At 32.7% G+C, this 20602-nt stretch overlaps 1 long non-coding RNA gene across 1 annotated transcript; it reads right to left on the bottom strand.

Moving 5' to 3' along the window:
* Window positions 1–427: 427 nt before the first annotated feature.
* On the bottom strand, window positions 428–3228 carry LOC141689903 (uncharacterized). The gene is made up of 3 exons (XR_012562581.1): window positions 3161–3228; window positions 2548–2692; window positions 428–731 (listed from the first exon to the last, which is right to left on the bottom strand). It is a non-coding gene; the product is annotated as an uncharacterized LOC141689903 (long non-coding RNA).
* Between the last annotated feature and the right edge of the window lie 17374 nt (window positions 3229–20602).

Below are 20602 nucleotides of genomic sequence, written 5' to 3' on the forward strand. Positions count from 1 at the left end.
TGGTGTCAGTTGATGTGATTGAGCAGAGAGCTACATGGATTGTTGTGCCTGATCTGGGGTGTTTAGCATTGAATGAGATGTGTGTTGGGATGTCTGTTGTCCTGATTGAACAAGTGATTGTTCTTGTGATTGAGTTGGTCTACTTCTAGTGGGACTCCCAAAATCAAGCACTTCCTTGTTTTTCTAAAATTAATTGACATGTGAACTTTAGTTCCATGATTTTTATTATGCACTAATCCAGTTATAATATCGTATGTAACTACAATGCATAGTTGAATTAAAAACAAATATATATGTGTGTTACTTGTAATCAAACACAGTATATCAAGCAAAGTATATTTTTTTATGTGTATTACTTGTAATCCAAATTATAATATTGTATATAACTACAATGCATATTGTATGTCTAAAAAATACTTAGCTTGAGATAGAGGGAAAAACAAATCTTGTTAAAATTTTTTTAATCTGAAATAATTCATCACTTGTTTATTGTAACGATGTTCTGATCGAGCTGGAATCCCCTTTCCTAATTGAGTTGAATTGCATTGTCCTGATTTTTCTGTTACGCGTTCTGCAGATTGGGCTGATTTTCTTTGTATTGATTGAGTTAAATTTTGTTGTCCAGGTTTTTTCCGTACGCGCTGTGCGGATTGGGCTGGTATGCTTGATTTTTGTGATACGCGCTCTGCAGATTGGGCTGACATGCTTCTGTCAAGCCCCTCCTTTCTTTCCTGAAATTAATTGCATTTTAATTAATATATATGATGGTTTCAAATACCTAGTTCACTTGTATCCACTAATGAAACAATTAGTATGAATTGGGAACTTTTCAAATTTCCATAGTAATCAGTATACATAAAGGAGAAGAAAAGACAGTAAAAAACTCAACATTAACAAGATAAGAAATACAATCAATTTTAAATGTATCTGTCAAAGACAACTAATAAGACAGGCCAAAAAATACAGACTATTACAAAAATGACCACATTTTTGGATAAACATTATTTGCAAAGTTTTATGTTCAACATAAAGGTCAAAAAAAATCTGGTGTTTATAACCAATGTGTACATATTTCATTACCCCAGTCCCCAACAAATATATTTTTATGTACATATCTGGAAAAAATATTTGTACCTGTCTGATTTTCTTTAAACAAGAGTTAAAAATATTTAAAAAGAAAAAGAATCATAAGATGGTATTTTCAGTGAGAAAATTTTATGTTGTGCCCTTGGGATTTGCTCATGGTGCAAGGTTTGTACCTATTATTCACTATTATGTTGTGTCCCTGAAATATTTGAAAGCGGACAAGTTGGTAGCATTTTCCGATACATATAGTGTAATTGAAGTATTCTAGAAATGTAGACTCATATTATTGAATTATAAAGTTTCCAATTGTTGGCTTAGAGATAGCAGAAATAGAAGCCGGAAAAGAATGGAAAAAGATAGAATTAGATAAAAATAGCAGCAATTAATGCAACAATTATTTACAAGTATATAACAATAAAATCATAATTATGAATTACTTGTTAACATCAACTCTGGTTCGACCATTAGCGACAATATCATACAGGAACGTTTTTTCCTTATGCTCTACAGATAAATGGGATCAATAAATAGTTGATATTGTTGAAATATAGCATCAACTAAATAGTAATATTTCAAGTTTCTTATCCGTAAAAATGTATGCATGTATAGACAACACTGTAAAATCAACTGAAGAGATTAAGCACATTATACAGAGGAAACTTGCTGCACCTCCCATATCAATCGACGCCATATAGATGCTCATATAGTATGTGCATCTCCCATTAGAATGGCACCAGATTCAGAATCATGGAAATGCTAATTAAAAAATCTTATAAAACTAGAAAGAAATAATTACATTTAATCCTAGAAGAAGCAAAATCGGTCGATAACAGGATAACAATTTTAATATATAGATAAACAGTGGGTAAATATGATAACAATCTGAATGCACAAGATAGTGAAGTTCAAAAACAAGATTAGACTATGCCTGACCCAACATCATGTGAGTTCAAATACAAAAAGATTGTAGTTTAATGAACCAAATCCAAATATTTATGCTTATCTACTTTATTTATACATAGTCATAAAATTTATGCATCTTATCATATTGACAATACCGACTAAAAATGTACTAAAAATATGACAATGTCTTTTATCTATGTAGCAGAACTCTTTGCTCTAGACCTTAACTAGTTTTTCATATTTTATTTTATGACAGCTTCCCTAGTAGAGTTCTTTCATTCGATAATGAAATCACGAAATATCTAAATCACGAAATCAACAAACAGTAATCGGAAAATAACACATTAGACAAAAAAATACAACTAACTCTACCAAAACAATGAAAGCATAAAATTCAAACCTCTTCTATAGTTCAAACTCTGCCACAACTAACTCACATTGCAATAGTTTTAAAATTTAAGCACACTTAAAAGCTCTACTTATTCACTAACCAATACGATAAAACTAAGCACAACTAATTGGAATGTGCCAGTCAAAAGAAAAAGTCTTCGAACTTACTCTGTTGGTGAAATGATCATATGATCGAGCTGTCACGCGCTGTGCAGATTGGACTGGTATGCCTGGTCTTGATTAAGTTAAATTTTTCAGTCAAGAATTTATCACCAATACCCTTGTTATTAGGACTTTCATCTTTCGTCATGGGCTGATAAGAAAATCCTTGTTAATAAAATCAGATATACAAGTGAAATAATACAAATTGAAACACATATAACACCAACATCCTACTCAATCCGCAAACAAAAAGAAAACTTTAAACAAGTACTAACCCTTCTAAACACATATTCCAACTTACTAGTTTGAGGGTTTTGAAATTGACATGGGGTTTAATGGGTTATATAAAAATAACCAAATAACAGAGGTAAAACACATAAGCAAAGCTCAATTTAGAGTTTCAAAGGGGTTTGAGGGTTTTGAAATTGACAAGGGGGTTAATAGAGATGAACTATAAACACTATATATACACACATACAGAGAAGAACACATATACAAAGCGCAATTTAGAGTTCCCAATAGGGTTCGAGGGTTTTGAAATTGAAAGGGGGTTTAATTGAGATGAACTATAAACACCATATATATACGCATACATAGAATAAAATGAAGAAGAACATACAGATAAAAGATTTGTCAATTTCTTCATCTTCATCACCTCTCGATTTAGAGTTCTATTCGCCCGCCTCCTTCCAGAGAGAGAAAACCCCTAATTTGTTATGTGTTTCCGAACCAAATTCTCACATGTCCCTGCTTTAATATTTTTTATAAAATATAATTAAAATATTGTACTCGATAATATGTGCACTACTATTTTGATTATATAAATAAATAAATAAATAAATAAATAAGTATTTTGATTATAACTCGCAAATATTACATCAAATATTCAGAAAAAATTTACATACCCGATAGGCGGAAAAATTTATTCGGATGAATCACTGTTATTATCTTCACAAGTATTACTACTATTTTCGGTATTTTCGGTTGTTGAAGATCCGTCTTCTTCGGATCCATGTTCCATTTCTTCTTCCGGAGTTTCATCACCGTCATCTAAATCTATTCCAATCCCACTTTCATCATATAGATGTATTGGAATATCATCCGTACTAATATCATTTAGATGCGTAGGAATTTCATCTTGGAACGGTTCTTGATGCGATGTCGAGTTTTGAGGAAGTTCAACAAGTGACCGAGCCTTTAATTTGCTTACAACTGGCCAATCAATCTTGTCTCATTTAAGACTTGGATAATTACAAAAATAGACTTGTATGGCCTGTATTGCTAGTACAAATGGTTCATACACACGCAATCTCTTTTTTTATTGACCTCAACTATGTTATAACGTGGATGAACTCTTGTTCCAATATTGGGTGTAGGATCGAACCATTGACACTTAAACAAACCTGTTTTCTTTACCGGTGAACGTGGATACTCGACAATCAAAATCTCTTCAACCATTCCAAAGTAATCATTAAAAGCCTCGCTATAATTCGATCCCTTGATACATACACCACTGTTGAATGTTGACCTATCAGCCCCATATTCTCGTGTATGAAATTTATACCCATTTACATAGTAAATTGGTACTGACTTAACCGAACGAAGAGGCCCCAATGAAATATCGCGAACATATTCATTTGGTACCAGTGATGAATTTTGAGCCTGAAAAAATATAATGGCGACTATTAGAATACGGAAAAAATAGTTCACAATTATATAATATTAAATATAAATGTATCAATTTAACTTACATAAGCTTTAAACCACATCACAAAATCACTTTCCAAGCACCGATTAATTTCAACACTAGTTATATGTGGATTATGTTCACGAAGCTGATTTATGAAAATCCTGATTACACGAAAATAAACTAATCAGATAATAGGGATTAATGGGGGAATATAAGTGTGTGATTATAGCAAATTAACTTACTCGATATATGGTACAACCTCAGGACAGTTAAAAAAGATATAGTTGTGAGCTGCCATGTACTCTCAATCATCAAAATAACGAATGATGACACTCCCATGTGAACGTCTAGGATAAGAAAATATAGAAATATTTCCTCCAAAACTCTCGATCATCAAAATAACGAATGCTGACACTCCCAGAGTATAACAGGAATTTGTTCTCCAAGTCTTCGCATGTCACTTATCCTCAAAGTAGCTGAAGTGAGATCTCTAAAGAAAAGGCTTAATTCTGTCACAGCCTCCCAAACATTATTCGAAAGAAATTCCTGAAAAACAATCAGAAGAAGTCATTGCATAAACACGTGGCAATCATGACTCTTCATCCCAAATAACTTATATTTCTTCATATTAATACAACGCCCCATATTTGACACATATCTAACAGGAAATTTCAGATCTTTCAGCCATTCACACACTTTTGCTTTTGTTTTTTGTCTAAGCTATAACATGCTTTCAGATACTTTCGTGTCAATTCATCAGTTGCTAAATCTGGTCTTCGATAAATCATTGCAATATCATCTCTTGCCTTAGAATTATCTTTCATTTTTCCTTCAATGGCCATGATAGTGTTGAAGATATTTTCAAAGATATTTTTCTCAACATGCATGACATCAAGATTATGTCTAATCGATAATGTCCTCCAATATGGTAAATCCCAAAAGATGCTTCTCTTTTTCCATCCACAGTTGTAAGCTTTAATGACTTTAGCATTGTGCTCAGCACCTCCCAATTCTGTAATTTTCATCAAACCAAGTGACTGAATTTCTTGAAACACATCTTCGCCTGTTCGGACCAGAGGGGCAGATTCAGTCACTATCTTTCCCTTTGTAAACCAGTTTTTATTCTTTCGAAATGGATGATCGGCGGGTAAAAACTTTCGATGATTATCAAACCATGTAGTCTTTCCACCATGTGAAAGATTATATGCATCATGATCGTGAGCACAATGAGGACAAGCTAAATGGCCAGCACTTTTCCATTCAAACAACATTGAATAAGCAGGGAAATCACTAATAGTCCAAATCAATGCAGCTCGCATACGAAAATTTTGTTTCAAAGAATTATCCCATGTTTCCACACCAACTTCCCACAACATTTTCAACTCAGCAATCAATGGTTAAAGAAAAACATCTATCTTCTGTTTTAGATTTTTTGGTCCGGGAAAAAGTACAGACAGAAACAAGTATTGCTCTTTTGAACACATCCACGGAGGCAAATTGTATGGAGTCACTATAATAGGCCAAGAAGAATATTGTTTACCTGTTGCGCCAAATGGTTGAAATCCATCAGCAGAAAGCCCCAATCTAACATTTCTCGTCTCTGAGGAAAATGAGGGATGTGCTCTATCAAACTATTTCCACTCCTCCAAGTCTGAACATTGACGCATCACACCTTCTTCTTGATCATGTTCAGCATGACATCCTATATGGGTTGCTGTCGTAGGTGAAGCATACAACCTTTGTAAATCTCGGTGCCAATGGAAAATAGATCATCCTACTAAAGGACACTTTCTTTCTCTCCTTCTTGGATTTGTTAAGTCTTGTTTTGTATCTCGCATGTGAACAAAATTTACATGACTCCATATTGATATCGTCATCCCAGTATATCATGCATCCATTAACACAACAATCAATATGCTCAGAAATAAGCCCCTCTTCTTCCATATACTTCTTCGTGCTGTAAAATCTATCAAGAAACATATTATCTTAGGGCAAGATGCCTTTGAAGAACTGTGACGTCTGATCATAACATGTCTCTGACCAATGATGGTCAGATTTCAAACTTAACATCTGAGCCATGGCGGATAACTGAGAAGTTTCACAACCTTCGTATAACTCTCTCTCAGAAGACTTTAGAATATCATACAACTTTTGTGCCTCTGCATTTGGAATCTCCAGATCAAAACTTGGACCATCATCATCCATCACCATGTTATACATTAGGTTGACATCATCTCTTTCACCTTGGGTATTGGAATAATGTGTGGAGGACTGTTCTCCACTTTATCTAGAAACATATGGCTCTCTATGTCGATGCCACACATAATAACCCCTTACAAATCATTTTTTCAGTATATGTAATTTCACGGTCTCCGCATTCCAGAATTGACGATTCTCACACTTGAAACATGAACATTGAATACTTGTCCCATTCATGGACTCTTCTTGAGAAATAACATATTGCATAAAAAATTTCAACCCATTAACAAAATTCTGAGTTAAAAATCCTTAACTATCTTTTCTTTGATACATTCAATCCCGATCATTATTCATTTTAAACGTTTAGTAACCTGCAAAAAAATATCAAATAATTATATGTACATACAGTTTAAGAAAAATAGTATATATGTTAATTAAAACCCACATTCACCAAATATATAAAGCTTAAAGTACATGTTCATATTTTAACAACATTTAACAGATCAATGTACTTGGTAACTAGCAAGATAAATGTAATATCTATTGAAATTGACAATAATAAGAAAATTAAGAAATTCCTAAATGAGCAGATTAATTAATATATACAGTATTTTAATGCATAAAATTAACAAAAACTATAATTCATTTCATTATTGCTAACAACCTATTCCGTTGACGAGTAGAAAATCGGTTGGTAAAATATATTCGTAACAGAATGACCACAGAATTGCCACCAGAACATCGTGTAAACTTTGTCAAAAGACTTGCAAGCTATAATAATTACAATGCATAATATATAACAACATCAGTAAAAATTTGTAAACCAGCTACTGAAAAAATTAATTAATAATGCAAAATACAGTTTAATTAGCGAAGTTAAAGAAAAATGTTGACCTTAATTTGATTTTCAGATGAGAAGAAGAATGTTGTGAATGTTGAGGTGCCGTTTATATTTTCAGATGAGAAGAAGAAAATAAATAAAGTAAGTAAATCTGAACTCAAAATTTGGGAAGTAAGGTTGGTTGAGAAGGTAGGTGCTGGCATTAAATTTAATTATTACATTTACTAACGGAACAATAACGGATATAATGTTAACCGATTTACATTTATAACAAATTAGTAACGGAATACAGTTTATCATTTTCATTAGCAAACTGTTAGATTTTGTTACTAATTAGTTGCTATTCCGTTACTAATTCGTAGCCAAAATTCTGATTGTAATCCATTGGCAATTCTGTTGGCAGGTTTTGGTGGGCTTTTTTGGCGCCTATTTTGCCCACGAAAAATTCTGTCAGTAAATAATTTGTTGGTGTTCAATTGGGCTTCCGTTGTTATTCTACTGATTTTTTAAAATCTTAAATTCCGTTGGTAATTTGTTAGTAACTGCCAATGAAATGTTATCCGTTATTAATTTTCGTTGACATTGTCGAGAATTTTTGTAGTGTAAAAATAATGAAAAATAGATAGAGGAACGATGAGGATAGCCAACTAAAATTATACAACATAGTGGTCGGTCTAAAAGTTATTGCACAATTTAAAAACAATTCATATACAGGTCGTAAACGTACAAGTAATACTGCAACCGCATTCATATAAAACCTTCATTCAAAAGCCAAGGCAGCTAAGTTTACTTCTTCATACTTTGATATTAAAAACATGTCCAGAGACTAAGAACTGATCCATCACCAGTGGATTCAAAAATCATAGCAACAGAATCTTCAAAATCCAAAACATTGGATTTTGACTAATGTTGCACAGAGGTAGTAATCAAACACCTCATGAATAGACAAAATCGTTAAGTTTACACCGCCTTTAGAGACAGAGGTCAGGTACCCGTTCGGACACCATTCTAATTGTCTGTGTTTAAATTATTTTTATTTCATGAATCTACTCTAAATCCACTTATAAAATTTAAAAAATTATAAGGCCAGTTTTTAATTAGACTGAAAAAAGTCTTTTTAAAATATGGGTATATTATTTTAGATTTAAAAAAATTCTTATATATTTCGTAGGATTCAATTTGAATTTAAAAATATATACCATTAATTAATTGTAAATTATAATGTGATGATCCTTATAGTATTCAAAATGCCAAAATAAAATTGCATTCAATAAAAGTGTAGATTCTGATCAATCATATAAATTCATATATCAATTATCAATCAACCAGTACCCAGACAGGCCTTCCTAGTCCTGAACGAGGATGATTTAGTCCACGTTTACGTTGATACTCTTAAAAAATCTATTAAGCTCCCAGCGCCATCATAATGTAAAGGCATATGGAATTCGTTGACCAAGTGGTTGGAGAAGATTCCTTTTCTGACAGATCAAGGACTCGTGCACACTAGTACTCTCGGTCTCGGGTTTTTTTTTATTATACTTCTGATGACTACAAGCTTCTTAAGATAACTATGAGTATTTCACATTAGGATCATGAGGTTGGTGATATTATTCCTGTACTGGAAGCGGATTTGCATTCTTCAAATGCTGGTTACTGGAAAGAGATTAACGTTCCTAAAGCAGTCCGAAGTCCACATGTTTGCTCGGATTCAAAATTTGTTCATGATCTTAAAACTGGGGTATTATATTTCAAAGGCACCCGTGACCTCCGGTAAGGGGGACACGAGCTCGATCAGTGCACCAAGAGAACTTTGATTCCTTCTGAGAAATAAGATCAAGGCATAAGTTACAAATGGTAATACTTGGCCGCCTATTTTACTCATTGTTCAGATTGCAACTTTCATTTATACATGATCCGAAACTGCATACTTTTCACAGTTCGAATCTATGTGTAGAATCTAAAAGCGAATATGTAATATCTAGTAAAATTAGATCAATAATAGAATAAAAAGGATTAAATTTAGATAAGGACTGGGATTTAAAATTGAATTAGACCAATGGGCCTAAAATTTGGATCAGATTCTAATATGGATAACTTGTGGGTTGAGTTATAGGGTTTTGTATCATTATAAATAGATCCTATTCATCCTCCTCGTTTTAATTATTAAAATTCGCAGGGCTCTTTTCAGCATAAATCAGCAGTATTGTAAAATTCGTAGAAAATTCTACATCGTAAGTCGGAATTCAGTGATTCTAGACTTTTCGGAAAGGTCTTTTCGTTCTCTACAACTTTCGTGTTTCGTGTTTCTCAAGAAAACATCGTTTAGTAGGTCAAAAAGGCTATATTCAGATCTGGTCAGATTTTGAGGTTAGATTTCGATCGATTTTGCTAGTGTTTTCTGAACTATATGATACGTGTGTATATTTGATTATAAAAATTTGGGCCAAGTGATGATATATTTGAAAGTATTATGTGTTAGAGTATATGTATCGTTGTGCATGCGTGGCGTGTCTCGATGATAATTTAAGATCTTTGATTTATGTCATGATTTGTGAAAATATCGAATAAGAACTTAGGACCGCAGTCACCGGATTGTAGTGACATGTTTTTTGAAAATTTAGGACCGTTATCACCGGGTTGTAGTGGTCGTGGCATGAATTACGGGTTTTGAATTATTGTTGTTTATGTGATATGTGTATTGTGTGTATCGAATAAGAATAAGAACAAGAAAGTGTATCAAAAGTGTTTGTTTCGTATATCGTATCGTATAGATTATTGTATTTTGTTATATGTGTATGTGTTACTCGGTGTACTAGTTGGATCGATTATTTTCTTGCTGGGCTTCGCCGCTCATTACTTACAATTTCAGGTTTCGTCTAAGATTTCGAGTTGGATAGCATTGGTGTTTGAGGACTTAGAATGGGAGTAGATTGACCTTTGGGCTTCCGCTTTTAGCTGCGCTTTCGTATTGTAACCTTTGTAATAGATTTTGGATTATTATTGGTATTTTGTTTTAGTTTCGATTTTTAGAATTAATGGTCCGGAAGTGCGGGCTGTTACAGTTGGTATCAAGAGCAGGCTGTTCTTCGGAGAGTGTTAGTTATGGGACTAGTACATTCCCTAGGATTCGATCTTGTGGACCATAGTTTAAGTTTGTCCTATAGGAAATTAGCGAGAGTAGACATATAGGGTTGTTGTGAATTTGGTGACCAAATTCTTTTTAAGAAGGGTTGTATGTAATATCTAGTAATTTTTAAAATTAGATCAATAATAGAATAATAGAATAAAAAGGATTAAAATTAGATAGGGACTAGGATTTAAAATTGAATTAGACTAATGGGCCTAAAATTTGGATCAGATTCTAATATGGATAAATTGTGGGTTGAGTTATAGGGTTTTGTATCATTATAAATAGATCCTATTCATCCTCCTCGTTTTAATTATTAAAATTCGTAGGGCTCTTTTCAGCATAAATCAGCAGTATTGTAAAATTCGTAGAAAATTCTTCATCGTAAGTCAGAACTCAGTGATCCTAGACTTTTCGAAAAGGTCTTTTCGTTCTCTACAACTTTCGTGTTTCGTGTTTCTCAAGAAAACATCGTTTAGTGGGTCAAAAAGGCTATATTCAGATCTGGTCATATTTTGAGGTAAGATTTCGATCGATTTTGCTAGTGTTTTCTCAACTATATGTTACGTGTGTATATTTGATTATAAAAATTTGGGCCAAGTGATGATATATTTGAAAGTATTATGTGTTAGAGTATATGTATTGTTGTGCATGCGTGGCGTGTCTCGATGATAATTTAAGATCTTTGATTTATGCCATGGTTTGTGAAAATATCGAATAAGAACTTAGGACCGCACTCACCGGATTGTAGTGACATGTTTTTTGAAAATTTAGGACCGTTATCACCGGGTTGTAGTGGTCATGGCATGAATTACGGGTTTTGAATTATTGTTGTTTATGTGATATGTGTATTGTGTGTATCGAATAAGAATAAGAACAAGAAAGTGTATCAAAAGTGTTTGTTTCATATATCGTATCGTATAAATTATTATATTTTGTTATATGTGTATGTGTTACTTGGCCTACTAGTTGGATCGATTGTTTTCTTGCTGGGCTTCGCCGCTCATTACTTACAATTTCAGGTTTCGTCTAAGATTTCGAGTTGGATAGCATTGGTGTTTGAGGACTTAGAATGGGAGTAGATTGACCTTTGGGCTTCCGCTTTTAGCTGCGCTTTCGTATTGTAACCTTTGTAATAGATTTTGGATTATTAATTGTATTTTGTTTTAGTTTCGATTTTAGAATTAATGGTCCGGAAGTGCGGGCTGTTACAGAATAGCACTTTTGTAACATCCCGATTTTTTTATAATTATTTTTAGTTGAATTATTTGATTTAATTATTTATTAATGTCAGTGTGTTGTAGTTAAAATAGTTTTTATAAGTTTATTTTTATTCTTATATTTAGAATATTATTTTAAGGGTATTAGTTTAAAAAGAATAGTAAGGCTATTATTAAAAAAGGGTGAGGGCTTTAATAAAAAAAAGGAAAAAAAGAAGGAAGAGAAGAGTTAGGGTTTGCTAAGAAAATAAGGGTTTGCGTTACTTTGATCGGAGAAGAGAGGAGAGAGAAAAGAGAAAGAGAAAATAGATGGAGATAGAGATGAACATCAAGAACTTTTTGGAGGGTTATGAATTTGGCGTTTGTGGAATTGGGGTTCTTGTGATTTGTGGTTCTGAAATCGTTGTTAGCATTCTCGATAACTAAGATCTCGAGGTACGGACATCTTCTTTGTACTCTTTCTTTTCAAATTCAAATTCATGTGTACAGACATATTTTTGTGTACTCTTTCTTTTTGTATTCGATTTCGTGTGTACGGATATTTTTGTTATACTATCATTCTTGTTGTACTTCATCGGATTCGTGTGCCTCGACTCTAGTAATCTGAATTCTTATAAATTTCGTATTTAGTTCTCTGTTTATTGGATTGTTGTGATTCTATACTCGTTGCAAAGCTAATTTGATTATCTTCGTTTTTCGTTCTTTGCATTTTCTGAAATTCTACTTGTAAATATGTCAAAATCTGTTGTTTATGTAATCTATTGTTGAAATTTCTGTTTGTGCGGCCTAACTTCGTAAATTCATTATAAATTGAACATTTATTCAAATATTATGAGCAATACCATTCTGGAAAGCTCTTTTCGATATCTGCAATTTGCGTTTACATTCTGCTGCTAAATTCTGTGATTTTGATATCTTAAACATCAAAATACAATTGTAATCAGGGGCTGATTCTGTTCTGCAATCCGCATTTATTTATTTTCTGAATTCGTTACTTGTTTGTTTTTGACGAGCCTTACCATTCTGGAAAGGTCTCGGAATTTCCTACGACTTTTGTGTTTCATACTTTTTCAGTTAACTTCATCTTTATGCAGTAATTTGACATTCTTTGAAACTGATCAGATTTGAGTTTATCAATAATTAGTGGTTTGTTAGGTTATTTTATTTCGTGATGTTGGGTTATAGTATTTTGAGGTTATTTGATAAATTTATATATGATTTTGGAGATGTAAGATATTTGAGTGTGTGATATTTGAGTATTTGTTTTGTGTTATTTATGTTATTTGTATGACTTGGGAGTTTGTTAGACATCCGTCGCGAGTGGATAATCTCGTGCTTGGCACCTCCTATGCGATGTACTTAAATTGTATGGGCGTGTCGCCGAAGTTGTGGGACACGTATAGTCATGGCTAGTATGTGTATAATTTGGCCTTTTGGGTAGCACGTGCTTATTGCCGTGCAAGCCCCTGTAAGATATTGGGTAGCATTTACTATGTGTTTTGCAAGCCCCTGTAAGTTTTGATGACTACATATTTCTGGATTACCGAAAATGTAGGACATCCTGTAAGTGTAAGATTATCTCCCATGTTCGTATGTAAGCTATTTTGTGTATTATTTTGTAAGTGTGAGAATATGTATAAGAGTATGTGTAGTGTAAAAGTATGATAAGTTTTGGGTGGTAAACATTTAGTTTTGTTCTGTGAGTTGAGTATTCATTTTTTTATATTATCTCATTCACTATTATTATTGTGCTTCATTCAGATATTCAGTTGTGTTCTTAGCCTCATCATCTTCTAATCTTTGTTCAGTTATGCTTTATTTTATATCCGTATATGAGCCCTTCCCTCACTGTCGGTTTTTTGTTTTTCTTATTTTCCCCCGGCAGGTATTCTCTCTTTTAGGTGGGTTGTTTAAGGGGAAGAGTGCGAGTTTCAAGACTTTGAGTAGTTTTGTATTTTCTTAGATTTTTTGTTAGAGTTTGTTGTTGTGGTTGTAATTTTAGTTGTATTTTATTTCAAGAATTGTAAATTATCAGAATACTTATTTAAATCCAAACTCCATTAAAATCCGATAAAACTTTCAATTCTTGAGAAAGTATTATGTGTTAGAGTTTATGTATCGTTGTGCATGTGTGATGTGTCTCGATGATAATTTAAGATCTTTGATTTATGCCATGGTTTGTGAAAATATCGAATAAGAACTTAGGACCGCAGTCACCGGATTGTAGTGACATGTTTTTTGAAAATTTAGGACCGTTATCACCGGGTTGTAGTGGTCATGGCATGAATTACGGGTTTTGAATTATTGTTGTTTATGTGATATGTGTATTGTGTGTATCGAATAAGAATAAGAACAAGAAAGTGTATCAAAAGTGTTTGTTTCGTATATCGTATCGTATAGATTATTGTATTTTGTTATATGTGTATATGTTACTTGGCCTACTAGTTGGATCGATTGTTTTCTTGCTGGGCTTCGCCGCTCATTACTTACAATTTCAAGTTTCGTCTAACATTTCGAGTTGGATAGCATTGGTGTTTGAGGACTTAGAATGGGACTTAGAATGGGAGTTTGTTGTTGTGGTTGTAAATTTAGTTGTATTTTATTTCAAGAATTGTAAATTATCAGAATACGTATTTAAATCCAAACTCCATTAAAATCCGATAAAACTTTCAATTCTTGAAATAAAATACAACTAAATTACAACCAAACCAACAAATTCTAATGAAAATCTAAGAAAATACAAAACTCCTCAAAGTCTTGAAACTCACACTCTTCCCGTTAAATAACCCACCTAAAAGACAGAATACCTGCCGGAGGAAAACAAGAAAAACAAAGAACCGGCAGTGAGCGAAGGGCTCATATACGGATATAAAATAAAGCATAACTGAACAAAGATTAAAAGATGACGAGGCTAAGAACACAACTGAATATCTGAATGAAGCACAATAATAATAGTGAATGAGACAATATAAAAAAATGAATACTCAACTCACAAAACAAAACTAAATGCTTACTACCCAAAACTTATCATACTCTTACACTACACATACTCTTACACATATTCTCACACTTACAAAATAATACACAAAATAGCTTACATACGAACATGGGAGATAATCTTACACTTACAGGATGTCCTTCATTTTCGGTAATCCAGAAATATGTAGTCATCAAAACTTACAGGGGCTTGCACAGTACAGAGCAAATGCTACCCAATATCTTACAGGGGCTTGCACGACAATAAGCACGTGCTACCCAAAAGGCCAAATTATACACATACTAGCTATGACTATACGTGTCCCACAATTTCGGCGACATGCCCATATAATTTAAGTACACCGCATAGGAGGTACCAAGCACGAGATTATCCACTCGCGACAGATGTCTAACAAACTCCCAAGTCATACAAATAACATAAATAACACAAAACAAATACTCAAATATCTTACATCTCCAAAATCATATATAAATTTATCAAATAACCTCAAAACACTATAACCCAACATCACGAAACAAAATAACATAACAAACCACTAATTATTGATAAACTCAAATCTGATCAGTTTCAAAGAATGTCAAATTACTGCATAAAGATGAAGTTAACTGAAAAAGTACGAAACACAAAAGTCGTAGGAAATTCCGAGACCTTTCCAGAATGGTAAGGCTCGTCAAAAACGAACAAGTAACGAATTCAAAAAATAAATAAATGCGGACTGCAGAACAAAATCAGCCCCTGATTACAATTGTATTTTGATGTTTAAGACATCAAAATCACAGAATTTAGCAGCAGAATGTAAACACAAATTGCAGATATCGAAAAGAGATTTCCAGAATGGTATTGCTCATAATATCTGAATAAATATTCAATTTATAATGAATTTACGAAGTTAGGCCGCACAAACAGAAATTTCAACAATAGATTACATAAACAACAGATTTTGACATATTTACAAGCAGAATTTCAGAAAATGCAAAGAACGAAAAACGAAGATAATCAAATTAGCTTTCGAACGAGTATAGAATCACAACAATTCAATAAACAGAGAATTAAATACGAAATTTATAAGAATTCAGATTACTAGAATCGAGGCACACGAATCCGATGAAGTACAACAAGAATGATAGTATAACGAAAATATCCGTACACACGAATTCGAATACGAAAAGAAAGAGTACACGAAAATATGTCCGTACACACGAATTTGAATTTGAAAAGAAAGAGTACAAAGAAGATGTCCGTACCTCGAGATCTTAGTTATCGAGAATGCTAACAACGATTTCAGAACCACAAATCACAAGAACCCCAATTCCACAAACGCCAAATTCATAACCCTCCAAAAAATTCTTGATGTTCATCTCTATCTCCATATATTTTCTCATTCTCTTTTCTCTCTCCCTCTCTCCTCTCTTCTCCGATCAAAGTAACGCAAACCCTTATTTTCTTAGTAAACCCTAACTCTTCTCTTCCTTCTTTTTTCCTTTTTTTTTATTAAAGCCCTCACTCTTTTTTAATAATAGCCTTACTAATTTTTTTAAACTAATACCCTTAAAACAATATTCTAAATATAAGAATAAAAATAAATTTATAAAAACTATTTTAACTACAACCCACTGATATTAATAAATAATTAAATCAAGTAATTCAACTAAAAATAATTATAAAAAAATCGGGATGTTACGGTACCTCTTGCTCGTATATAGTTTAAGGAGAGATTATATGAGAGTTGTGCCAGAAACTAAAATGGGCACATTAACAGGCTGCCTTTTGCGATCCTGATCCGAGTTCACAGCCCTTTCTCTTACAATCCATCATTGACATTTTCAATTGTATCTGGTTGATCTGATACCTATGTTGCTATGCAACCCCATTTATACAAAACAACTTTCTTTCAAAAAACAAGGTAGCCAATTTTACTTCTTCATACATTGATATATTGAAATTGAACACAAGCCTCCCAGGCAATCAATTAGTCAAATATTAAAAATAAAAAAGCTACCGATGATAAAAAGGTGCACGCTCCAATTTATATTAGTAGTTCAATCCTTCCACTATAACTAGGCTCTCGGCATACTTGCTTGACAACTATAAGAAGTTCTTATAATTGATGATTTAAATCAGTATCCCCATATTAGTCACGAGAAAAAAGAAAAAAAGAGAAAAAAATAATACATTTTATCCGGTCTGTATAAAGTTACAATGCACAACTTCGAAACAATTCATAAACTGAATGAGTAATACCAAATTAACCAGATCAAAAGCAAAGGTCTAGTTTTACTTGGTCGCACACTTTGATATATTGAAACAAAGATCTGAGGTCCAATGTGGCGCACGCAAATTAATAATAACTCTAGCAATTTATGTGAATTGAAGCCAATTACTGAGCAACTATTGCTTACCCCTTTCTTTTTGTTTTTTTCAAACACTTCAAGTGAACTAAATAAGAGTTTCGGTGTATTTGACAACTGAGGTCCATCTTCTAGCAGCAGGACTTTGCGGAAGAAACCTGTAACTAGTATCTTTCGTTTTATAATGAGTTAATTTCACTTTGCATCCCTTTGATTTTAGCATAATGCGGATTGGATTCATAACTTTAATTATATACAATATGCATCCCTTATGTTTATGTTTTAAGACCCTTATAATGACCACCCTTCGGCCGATTTTTGTTAATTTTGACCGTTAAATAATGGTTGATTAGGGGTAAAATGGAGATATTAAGTATAAAATATTTAAAAAATATATTAAAAATTCGAAAAACTACAAAATAATATGTAAAAAATATAGTTAATTTTTTTATAGTGCGAGTATCTATATAAAAATTTTATAATGTGCGTAATAATTATAAATATATCAAAAAATATTATTTAACTTGGATATTTTAAAGATAAAATAATTAAATAGAAAAACTAAAAAAAATATTATTTTAAAAAAGGCTTAAATCGATTTAACACTTGATTCAATTATTTTAAAAAAAATCATTATATGTTTTACTATTTTTCCAATATTTTAAATTTATTAATACTTTATTTAAATATTTTGTATGTGTTGTCTCCGTTTAACCCCTAGTCAACTGAAACTTAACAGTCAAAATTGAAAGAAATTGGTTAAGGGCTGGTTATTGTAAGAGTATTAAAACCTAAGAGATGCATATTGCATATAATTAAAGTTATGGATCCAATCCGCATTAAGTTGAAACCGACAAGATGCAAAATAAAATTAAATCTTTTATAATCATAAAAGATGTATCCGATATCGTTTTTCGCTACAAAATGATGTTCAACGTCCAAATAAAGGAATATCCAATTTACCTTCAAATCGGCCTCAAGATTGAATTTTTTAGTCCAAGTCACGGTGTCGCCACAAGTGTCATCCAACATCCATAAACTTAGAATTGACCTATCATCAACCGATTCAAAGATCATAGAAACAGAACCTTCAAAACAGTAAAGTGTATATCCCAAACACGCCAATCGAATGATAGTAAATCTATATTATCTATATAATCTTAAAGGCTACTATTGCCCATATAAGATTTACCCATAAAATATACCCATGACCCATAACCCATTTTAATTTTTTACACATATAACTTTATATTATACACATATCCATGGATCTTTCATATTTAAATTCTATAAACCATTTTAGAAACTAACCTAAATACACCTGACCCACTCCCTGATTGTAGCAACTGAATGGTAAGTTTGAATTTTTTTGAATTTGTTTCTCTCCACTGCATAACTTCAGCCTCTTATATTCTACTCAAAGTTCCATGCTCGGGTGATTTGCTCTCTAATATTCTCATTTGTTCCATGCTTTGGAGATTTGTTGTTAATCATGGATCCACGCTCTCATCCGACCTCTGCAAGAACTTCACTTTTAGGGTTGTTTTCATTATAAAATCATGTTAATCATTATGTACGTTGACTGTTATATGATTTGTTTGGTTTGTGTCTTTATCCACAGGTTTGAAACGTTTGATTCGTAGTCGAGATTCATCAAATGAGGACGACAATCAATCTTCTGTGTTGTAGCCTATACCGAGTTTCAATATTCCTGACTCGACGGGTATATGTATCTTTCTTTGACTTTATGTTCGTATGTAGTTTTGAATCTAAATCATGTCCTTATATTCGTTTCATGAACTTAGTTGTGAAGCGTAGAAATATTTGTGTTGGCCAAGAAAATCTTAGTCCCGGTTTTATAGTTTCAAATCAGCAGACACCAGGTTCTGTAGTATCGTCTTGTAAGTTTTCCATATCATACATATCTTATTTGTTACAAATAAATTCTGAAACCCATGTTTAACATACGCATTTTGTAGTGGGAAATAGGTCTCCTTTACTGCCATTAGCAAGTCAGACAAATGTTTTGCGTGATTCCCCCCCCCAGAAACCTTTTAACTTTCTTGTTGATGTTACGTCTAATAGAAGCAGTAGAGCTTCCTTCACATGTTTGTGTAGTTTGTCTACAAATGTTCTGTGCTGATGTTCAGTCGTTGGTACCAATGTTCCTTGCAGATGTATGATGTTATGTATAATGTTATTGTCTGTCATATTTGTTGATTGCTAGATTTGAAGCGTATGAGCAGATGTGTGGGATTGAGAACTGTTGGTGGATCAAATAACAGTCCTTGCAGTGTATCAATTTCACCTAATTCAGGTATTACGCTTGAAGAAAATAACACTCCAACTGCCAAGAACATGGAAGGAGCTGCTGCATTGTCAGATATTACCAATGATTCGTGTACGTTATATTAGAACTTGATAGTGAAAGTTAGAAGTTTGTATATTCTGTTTCATTTGCTATATGTTTAACATTACATTGTGTTATTGGTTGCAGCCGTAAAACATAGAATACGTGGTCACAATATTGAGAAGATTTTTCCAAGCCCCATGCGTATGTTGTCTTTTAATAATTCTGTTTTGAATAAGTTGTTATGATTTCCTATATCATTATTTTCCCTAATCAGTTTATTCCATTACTAACAATGTATATTAATAACTCTGTATTGTATTTTATTTTTGTTCAACAATCTTCTTTTTCGGCAATTACAGGTGTAGAAAATAGCAGTGTAGCGGCGAAGAATAGAAAACCATCTTCCACGCATTCAGATATGAACAGTACCATGTGTGTGTGACCTATTAACTTAATTCTCCAAATTGTAAGATATTATGCCTATTTTGATTGGAAAATAATTAATTTGGAGTTTTTTATTTTGTTGCAGATTAGAAATGTAGAGTACGTGGTCCTAATATTGAGACGACGTTTACAAATGCCATGCGTATGTTTTTTTGAGAATATACTGTTTTGGGAAATGTTTTAAAACTTTACAAAATATAATTTATTAATTCCACTTTCTTCAACAAAGGAGATGTATGCTCACTTATTTGTTTACTATGCAGCTGTGAAACATAAAGGACTTGGTATATCCTCTGTGAATAACGGTGACACATCTTCAAACTTTAATCCCATTTTCGAACATGGGCGAATGAGACAACCTGGTGCGTCTCATTTATGTAGAAGTTGTCATAATCCCCATAAACCAAAGTTAAGAATCAGTGAAGGAAAGAATAAATGTCAATTATCTCCTGAGAAAAGGAATTTGATTTCAGATTTTGAAAATATGGTTGAAACTGACAATTCAAAGTCCAGTGATTCAGATGTTGGAATTGATGACATGTACCATGATGACCTTGATGGTGTGATATTAAATCAGAATTTGTGGCGTGGATATATGGATCTTGGTCCTCCGTCAAAGTTGTGCAATAAATGTGGTGCTACTATGTGGAACGAAGAGCGTAATAATAAATCATGTCCGTGTAAAGAGCCCACATTTTCTATGTGTTGTCATAATGGTCAGATATATTTGCCAAAAGAAAGGCCGCCACCAGAACTACTAGCTTCTTTGTTACTTGGTGGTGAGAAATTGAGGGATTTTAAACAGTACATACGAGTGTACAACTGCATGTTCCAATTCACT

The sequence above is a fragment of the Apium graveolens genome, chromosome 10 (assembly GCF_009905375.1).
Source record: "Apium graveolens cultivar Ventura chromosome 10, ASM990537v1, whole genome shotgun sequence".
Lineage (NCBI taxonomy): Eukaryota > Viridiplantae > Streptophyta > Magnoliopsida > Apiales > Apiaceae > Apium > Apium graveolens.